General features: G+C 36.0%; 1 long non-coding RNA gene across 1 annotated transcript; it reads right to left on the reverse strand.

Moving 5' to 3' along the window:
- Window positions 1-2,603: 2,603 nt before the first annotated feature.
- Window positions 2,604-5,087, reverse strand: LOC141626857 (uncharacterized). The gene is made up of 3 exons (XR_012536438.1): window positions 4,615-5,087; window positions 3,402-4,154; window positions 2,604-3,281 (listed from the first exon to the last, which is right to left on the reverse strand). It is a non-coding gene; the product is annotated as an uncharacterized LOC141626857 (long non-coding RNA).
- Window positions 5,088-9,335: the final 4,248 nt, after the last annotated feature.

Here is a 9,335-nt window from a genome sequence, read left to right on the forward strand (position 1 = left end):
CTGAAAAAAAAAGGAGAAGGGATAGGGGCGGCGTGGCAGTGTCGGGTGGTGCCGAGGGAGGTAGAAGAAGAGAGGAGGAAGGCGGCGGTGGTTGTGGCGTGAGTGAAGGACGAAGAGAGGAGGAAGCGGCGGTGGTTGTGGCGTGACAGGGGAGGACGAAGAGATGAGTGGAGGGTTTCAGCTAGAGATAGAGAGATGGGAGGTAGAGAGATAAATGGGTTTGGTGAGGAAAGTGAAATGAGAAAGATGTGAGATGTGATTAGGGTTTGTAGTGTTTTATATCCCATCATTTTATTTTACTCTAATCTTGACCATTCATTATTTAGATCCAATGGCTTAGATTAGGACTCATGGGACTCACCTAAACTAAGGGACTCACTTGATCCCATTTCTATATATATATATATATATATATATATATATATATATATATATATATATATATATAGGGTCAGGATCCGGTGAGAACCACTAACATAATGAGAACCGTGAGAACCCTTACTAAATCATCATCAAATCTTGTTCCGAAAGTTTTGATGAATCATTTACCCTTATTTTAGTTTACTCAAACACATTTTTAGTATAGCTAAACAAAATTTATTGATTTTATTAACAAAATATAAACTTCATGTACAAAAATACAATTAGGCATACTAAAACGGTTATAGATGCACGAAAACAAATTCTAGGTGCATGGAAATTGTTACATGCATGAAAATGATTACTAGGTGCATGAAAACAACAGGTTCTGGGTGCATGAAAATGAGTTCTAGGTGCGTGAAAATTGTGAGATACATGAAAAAGAGTAGTAGGTGCACATAAATTAATAAAATGCATCTCGTCTCGATTTTTATCACTAGTTTATGTTTTTTAGACCAAGAAATATGTTATCTAGCCATAAAATTCCATGCCGAATCCAAATATGTCATTATTTTTTAAAAAAAAAATTCATAAGGTGGAATTCTCACGGTTCTCATTATGTTGGTGGTTCTCATAGGATCCCAATTCTATATATATATATATATATATATATATATATATATATATATATATATATATATAAATAGGATCCTGTGCGAACTAAAAGTTCGGTGCGAACCTACGAACTATTTCAACCATCAGATCAAAACTTGATTTACATATTAACGGTTGTCCTAAGATCTCTCTACCTCACGCAAATGTCAAACTCAAAATCCTAATATACTATCAACTCCTCTTCCTAACACAGCCACCACCCAACATCGCCGGAGTTTCAACGCTGCCAGGCCGGAGGTCCGACGACCGTCACTTTCCGTCGGAGGTACCATCAACGATCAACCTCATCTCCGGCACAAAAAAACTCATCACATTCAGCGAGATGTTGACCCTCATTTCACGACGCCATTGACGAGCTACAGCGATTCATCACCATATTTGGCTCCTCCGACCACCGCGTCCCAGATCTGTCCAGGCACTCGTGTTCCAGATGTAGTCGACCACTATTCGGAGCTCTTTGAAATCATTCTCTAAACCAGTTCAAAATGACTTATAGTTGTGCCCGCCGGCGCTGAATTCCGATGATCGAAGAAAATTATATGAAAGGTTATTGCTGAGATATCATCATCTCCCGCAAACCATATGAAAGGTTATCACCGATGGTAGCATCGTTTTTTGGGTCGTCTTTTGTAGATCTGACATTTAGTTCTTGATTTTCTATGTTGATGGATATGCTCGCAACGAGGAGAGTTTCGGGTGGCCGATGATGACGTCGGTACCGTCTAAGGAGGCTGAGGTATCACCGGTGTATGAGAGCACGAGCGACGACGGGGTTGTGAATACACACAATACTACCCCAGTTGCACCAGTATAGTTCTATTGAGGCCCAAATTGACTTGTGTATCTTGGTGTACTAATTTGTGCATCTAACTTTACTAATTTGTGTATTTGACAAGTCACGACACCTCTACTATTGCAGTATTATAATTTCATGAATACTACCGCTAGTGCAATGGCGAAATGTTCAATTTTACGATGACAACCTCGAGTTGATGTAATTTTGTACCACTAAAATTCACTACAGGGAAAAATGCGTTAATAGATATATGTATCATTTTAAATCTATAATTAATTTGAGTTTATTTTGACATAAATTGTGTATTTCAATACATGTGACAATCTTTGCTAAAATTAGTTACAACTTAAAACCATTAAAAAAGTCAGAATTCACCATTTTTTAATGTAAGATAACTTTTCATTTTTCCATAAATTATCTAGTGTTATGTTTTCGGCTCTTTTGGTTGGTTGAGAAATATATGTGAAGTGTATTAAAACCAGACAAAATATCGATCAAGAATCAAAACAATGTTGATATCCTTAAATAATGTTGACCTTAACTAAGTCACTAATTTCTTGGACTCAAGAAAGAGATCATGGGCATTCATCATTTTCTTTTAATTTAGCAAAGGAAAAAAAAATTTAGATGTAGATTGCGATGCTTAAATGACATTGAAACTACATATTTAGGTCTAAAGCGATTTTATATAAGAAGTTTGTACAACCGATCTTTTAAGTAACCATTTTTTAGTCAAAAACGTGTCATCATGTGTGACTTTAAGGTCGTCTTACAGAATAATACTTTGTCCCCTCCATTAAGTCGTTAGATACGCTTCTTTAAGTTGTTAGATACATACCTTTAACTAGCTAGATACATACATGTATCTACCTATATACACTCCTTTATGTTGTTTGATACATACCTCTAACTTACTAGATACACATCTCTCACAAAGTAGATACACTTTTTTTTACAGTACTAAGTACATTATTTTACCTTGATAGATACACATCTCTAGCGGGCTAGATACACTCATTTGTCTTGCTAGATACACATTTCTAATAAGCTAGATACACTCCGTTACCTTCCTGGATACACATCTCTAGTAAGCTAGATACAGTCATTTGTCTTGCTAGATACACATTTCTAATAAGCTAGATACACTCTTTTACCTTGCTAGATACACATCTCTAGCAAGCTAGATATACTTTTTACTACAGAGTCAACAACCACAATTTGAGCTAGCTACAAAAAACCAATGATATTATCCCCAAGTCTCAGTTGCAGAGTAGCATAACTAATTTTCTGGAGATGTAAGCTTTGACTATTGTTGATCTTCAAATAAAATAACTATATACCAGCCAAGGAGAACACAAAACAACATTAATATATCATCGTGTGCCTCATGGATTCCATGACACCGTCCCAATTCCCAAAACGCCATTTCCATAGCCTCCTTCAATTTCACCTACAAATCCAATGAAATGAGAAGTACTTGAAAATTTTAGAATACACAACAGTAACAAAAAGTTCATCAAAAACCAAATGTAGCAAATAATACTGAGCAGAAAAGCAAGAGCATACACACCTTGAAGATCATCATGCGAATTTTGTTATTCCCATAGCCTCTTTCACTCTGTTTAGTACGCGTCTTTTTCTCTACTATGTTGGACAAGCCTCTCTTTGTATCCCCGATAAGACAGGAAGTGTCGGGTCGCCGACAACCATGGGTGTTGTGTGGGTTAGCCCAAAGTGAAAGAGTCTAAGTGACATAGGTCTAAAATAAATCACGAACTAGATACATACTCCGAAAATTCAAGACACCAGATGCAAAATGATGTGAATACAACAACAGGCAAAGGCATCAAACAAGAGTTGAAAACAAAAAAGATATCATATAAAATTAAAGCAAGTGTGCAAAACTTACGCAAAATTTGGCATTGTGATTCACATAAAAACAAGCAGAGTGATTAACAGACTAAAGTAAGAGAAGTGCAGCAAACACAAATTCTGATGCATAAGACATTAAACAACCATCACTAAGCTTTCCTTAATACTATACTCATACAAGTTTAACAGCAGAAGCTAGCCCCGAGACTTAGAGAGTTGAAACGGAAATGCAGCAGCTTGTAGTAAATCAAGCAACAAATTTGAGACAACGAGTATCATTGTGAATGTTTTGGCAACGAATACAGCAGAAACGAACACCACACCTGACATAGGTATAATTAGCAGAGAAACCACAAACAGTGCAAAAATTACGAGGAGAAGTAGAGGTGGGAGGACCAACAGCAGCCCTAAGATAAGTGGAGACATGAGGAGGCAAGGATTCCAAATTGGCCTGTTTGAAACACGAAACAAGAAGCATTACACAACACATTTCGAAGCTAAACTAGAAGAAAAACACAAAAAGAAGGAATAAATAAAAAGCGGACCTCATGAATATAAGAAAAAGTTTATCCATTTGAAAATGGCTATAGTTATTCGAACCGATTCTTCAAGAAGGACAAGAAAAAAGTCTATCCATTTGAAAATGTGGCTATTCACAGGTAAATTTTCGCGATTAAGTAAGCTAATTCAAACAAGATTCATAAACAAAATAGTACCTAATTTGTCAATTTCAAAACCAAAATCACATAAATTCTTCAAAGAAGTCTACTCAAAAATAGAAATTTCAAAACACCAACAAATCAATCGACCTAAAATACTTTAGATTGAAGTACGACATGCATTTTCCGAACATAGAAACTGGAAAAACTGGAATTAAGATGAATTAAAAGAATTAAAAAGAGAATTTGAACCTTGTTATTGGAATGAAGATTAAATAAGCCGTCGTGATAAAGTTTATTTAAGATTAAAATCATACGACTTTTGCATCATCGTCGTGGTCGCCGGAGATGCGGCGACGTAATGGTGCCCGTCATCGTCGACGGCAACAGCTCGAGGTTGAACGTTTGAAAGGATTGGGGAAGGGGAAGATAAGGAAATAGGTAACATCGATATGGTGTCCGTCGATGGCATGGTTGATGGAGGTGTCGCCAGGAGAGATGGCGTGTGCTGGTGGTTGCCGGCGGCAGCTAGCGATGGTGGGGAAGGTAAGGATTTGAAGTAGGCTGCTTGTAATTTGAAAATATGGTTTGAGGTTGGGCCTTAGGTGAGTTATAAGAGGTTGGGCCTTTTCAGAGTAATAAAAGTCAGCCTTTAATAGGTAGTTAAATGCAGTTCGCACCGTACTTTGGGCCGCACTTGCATACTTTATATATATATATATATATATATATATATATATATATATATATATATATATATATATATATATATATATATATATACGGGTGAGAATGAACACTTCGGTGAGAAGTTAACGATCATATTAATAAACATTTACAAAAAAAAATCACACGCAAACACTTATAATGTAAAATACACCAAGTCTCTCTATTATCAAATACTCCGTACTCCACCTGACATCAACCGTCAGTCCAACTCTGGCACCAACTCCGTCACCGCCGTCCGCCGACGCCACCTAAAGACTCGTACTGCGCCGACACAACACCCACCGACCAACTATTCCCCATTCGTTCTCCCCTTTGCCGGCGCTGAAATCGAAAGTTCTCCGTCAAACCATACACTCCTCTTACCTCCTGTTAACTCCTCCTTCCCTTACCTCCTCTTCCTTCTCTCTCTCGAGTATCAATATCCCGGATTAGCTCGAAGGTCGCCAACAATGGCGGGAAATTAAAACAGGAGGAGCACCACAACAAACCACCAAAATTGGAGAAATGAAGCCAATTCTCAAAAACCTCAATACACCTATCAATGCTTCACTAATTTGATGCTGACTGTTATAATTTGCAAAAAATCCACCTCCAAATCAGTTTAATTTCAAACAGACATTCAATTTAAGCTTCACGAAATTAGTGTGTCTGGGTTCTATATTAATGTATCTCAAACCAATTTTTATGTACCTAGAAATTAATTTTCTGTATCTATATTAGATACATTAAAACAATGTTTAGATACATCAAAAATTGGTGTAGATGCATTAAAAAAGACGGGAATTCAACGAAGGGGAGGAGGTGAGGTAGTTGTTGCCGACGACTTGTCTGACACTTATTGCCACGCCACCATCATCAGAAGTGTCGCACTTGCACACACCACCACCACCAACTACCAGGTAACCACCCCCTAAGCCATCGTCAACAATAAACCACAATATCGATCCGAAAGTACGAAGGAGCATGCGATTAACGGTCCACAAAGCCGAGGATGGAGTTGTGAGAGTTCAGAGAGATTAGTCGGCGTTATTCCTCGCCGACGGTGGTGACCGGAGTAAGAGTGAGCGACTATGGAGTATGCGATTTGATATCTGAGACCGTGGGGATTTGAGGTCGGTCGTCGCTAAAATCTATTGTGTCGCCTGAGGTGTTCCGACAACTTCACTCGCCGGCCGGTAGTGAGGGTCGTGGTGGGGCTACCGTCAGTTAGGATGGTGGTGTTTAGGTGTGAGAGAGGACGGGTGGTGGGACTTGATAGTGTGGTTAGAGGTGTTGGATATTTTTTTTGATTTAAATATAGAAGCAGGTTGATTATAATCCTTTGTTTAGTTATCGTTCTCACCGTTTGCACCGATGATCGTTCTCTAGGATCCTAAATCTATATATATATATATATATATATATATATATATATATATATATATATATATATATATATATATATATATATATATATATATATAAAAGTGTATTGACTCACGAATTTTTCAAACATGGATAAAACTGTGTACTCCGTACAAATTCGATCCAATACGATAGTTACGGTAATAATCTGGCATGGCTCCCCAATGTATCTTGTAGGACAATTTATAATGACACATCAACGGGTATGGGGCAAAGCATATTTTACGAAAAGAAAAAGGCGGATACAAAATAAGCAATTAAGCATAGCGGATATCTTGGATGGAGATGAAATGGTTGATATTTCCCGAGCTTCTTGTTTCAGAGGGTGACTCTATCATACTTGATAAATCAAAAATCAATGGTTGATATTTTCTGAGCTGTTTGAGAAGGTAACTCTATCAAACTTGATAAATCAAAAATCAATAAGTTTTTCCCCTCAAAAAAAAATCAATAAGTTTTAATTAAGACGAATATTCGTCTTAATCTTAAAACGGGTCAAATACGATCACTTGGTGCTAATAGACACAAATGTTTTGGCATTTCCTAGGCAACTTCCCATGTAATTTATACATATTTAGCCCGTTTTAGGTTAAAATAGATACCTTCGTTTTAAATAAAAATTTGTTATCAAATTTTTTTTTTTTTGATCAATAATTTATAGAATAAACAAACATATTTTTTTTCTAAGTACTCGAAAAAAGCACTCCAATATAATAAATATATTAAATATTCAGTTTGACGAAAGAAACTATGGTGATTTTTACCAATTTTTATCATGTTTTAGAGTCTAGAGCATCTAATATGGTTTCAAGAACTTGATCGAGTAAACATCTCCATAATGACCCATATTCGCATCTGCTTTGCTTTGCTTATACTCTCTGAGCTCAACTGGTCAAGTGCTATCTCCTCTCCTCCTCTCCTGAGTCCTGACATGAATGATAGCACGTAGTCGTTAACCTTTTCGGTCAAGTAATATATTTAGTTCACTTGAGTAAGCATCTCAATCCCCCATTATGTAAAAAAGTCGTGCAAATGGTTAATACTTTGTTTTCATAGTACATCAATAGTTAAGTACTCCGTATACAATTAGTGTCATAGCTATATATATGTGATAGTAGTCTAGTACACAGGATACTTTAAGATGATTATTTAGTTGTATACATGTCATATTTTTATAAATTTGTTTGCCTTTAAGTTGATTCCCGCTCGAGTCTTTTGTAGATTGTTGGATTAGATCAATGACTTTTAACCCTTGCTTTTGCTTTGTAACTGTTTTAGTAATTTAAAAATAAGTATTAGAATAGTCAATTGATTTGATTAAAATGTTGCAAGTGACTTGAACTTATTAGTTTAACTAATTGGATTCTCTAATTTCGTCGATCGTTATTCTAGTAGTTAAATTTAGCAGCTCATCCACAGTGGAATACAAATTGCTTGAGAGTTGGGTTAGTGATACTGATGAAAACATACTTCCGTTGTTTCTTGTTCTTAAGGATTTCCAATTCACTATTCCCAATAAGTTCATTGATGATACTTGTATATTGAGTATAATTAGTAGATTGTTATACGTTACTAACAATATATATAGATTCACACGACAATGTCAAGAGTGAAAACATACCAGTTTAGTAATTTGTATCAAGTTTGTCATGTATGATACCTTTGAATGATACATACTGAGGAGTCTATTAATCGAATACGAAAGAGGGGAGGGGGGGGGGGTGAATTGAGTATTAAAAACGATGACCGCTTTTTCGAAATATATGATGTAAAATTAATTATTTGATTTTATTGATTAAAATCAACTAATTAATTATAATAATAAGCGCAAAATCGAAATAACAAAAATAAAGAGATAGAGAGAAAGAGAGACCCACAGGATTTTTGAAGTGGTTCAGTTTCACAAGTTGAAACCTACGTCGACTATTCTCGATTAATAATTTTAGTACCTTTCTATGGATCACAAAAACTATCAATCCACTCGTATAATCAACTATATGATTATAACTCAGATTGAGTATCGCTAAATATTCTAGGTTGCTCTTACGTTAATAAGAAAAGTAGAACGATAAATACTAATCTCACGTTATGCGAGTGAGTACAATATCTTCGTGTACTTAGTATCCTATAACGATTTCTCTTCGAGTGATTGACAAACTTGATGCGCAATTTTTGTATAAGCAAATTATAAAATAAGAATTAAGGCTCAAAGAATTTTGCTTAAAATATTTCTCTCTAAAAGTGTATATGTGTGTGTCACTTTTAATTGTTGAATGAAGAGAGGTATTTATAGTTGTAGAGAATTAGGGTTTAGGAATGTTCTGGAATGTATAAAACCCTAAATGACTTGACGAGTAAGTAGGAGGCAAGAGTAGAAGTGTTTCGGCCTCCTAGAGTTTCGGCCTCCTAGGGTTTCGGCCACTAGGGTTCGGCCGGCCCCTAGGCTTCCTTCGGTCCATTCTTGCTTCCATAGCCCACAACAAATCGAGATAGAATTTAGTTGAACCCCTAGGTTGCATGACGACATAAATATCGTGTTACAAACCAATAGTTTATTCAACTTAAATTCTTATTAATTAATTCCAATTAAAATAAATACTCTCTTATTTTTATAAATCACTAAAAATATATTTTCCAAAAATTAACGCATCATTTTTGTCTAGCAATGAAGTTATGGCTATGAGGTCATAACTTCACTAACCTTTAAATCAAACAAAGTAAAACCATTCTGGGATGACGACCTATACTATCTAATCTTGGTAGATCTTGATGAACGAATCGTCTCTTCACAAGTCTCTCATCTTGAGTCTCGTGGTTGTTATTTGGTCTTGATCTTGAAC

The sequence above is a fragment of the Silene latifolia genome, chromosome Y (assembly GCF_048544455.1).
Source record: "Silene latifolia isolate original U9 population chromosome Y, ASM4854445v1, whole genome shotgun sequence".
NCBI lineage: Eukaryota > Viridiplantae > Streptophyta > Magnoliopsida > Caryophyllales > Caryophyllaceae > Silene > Silene latifolia.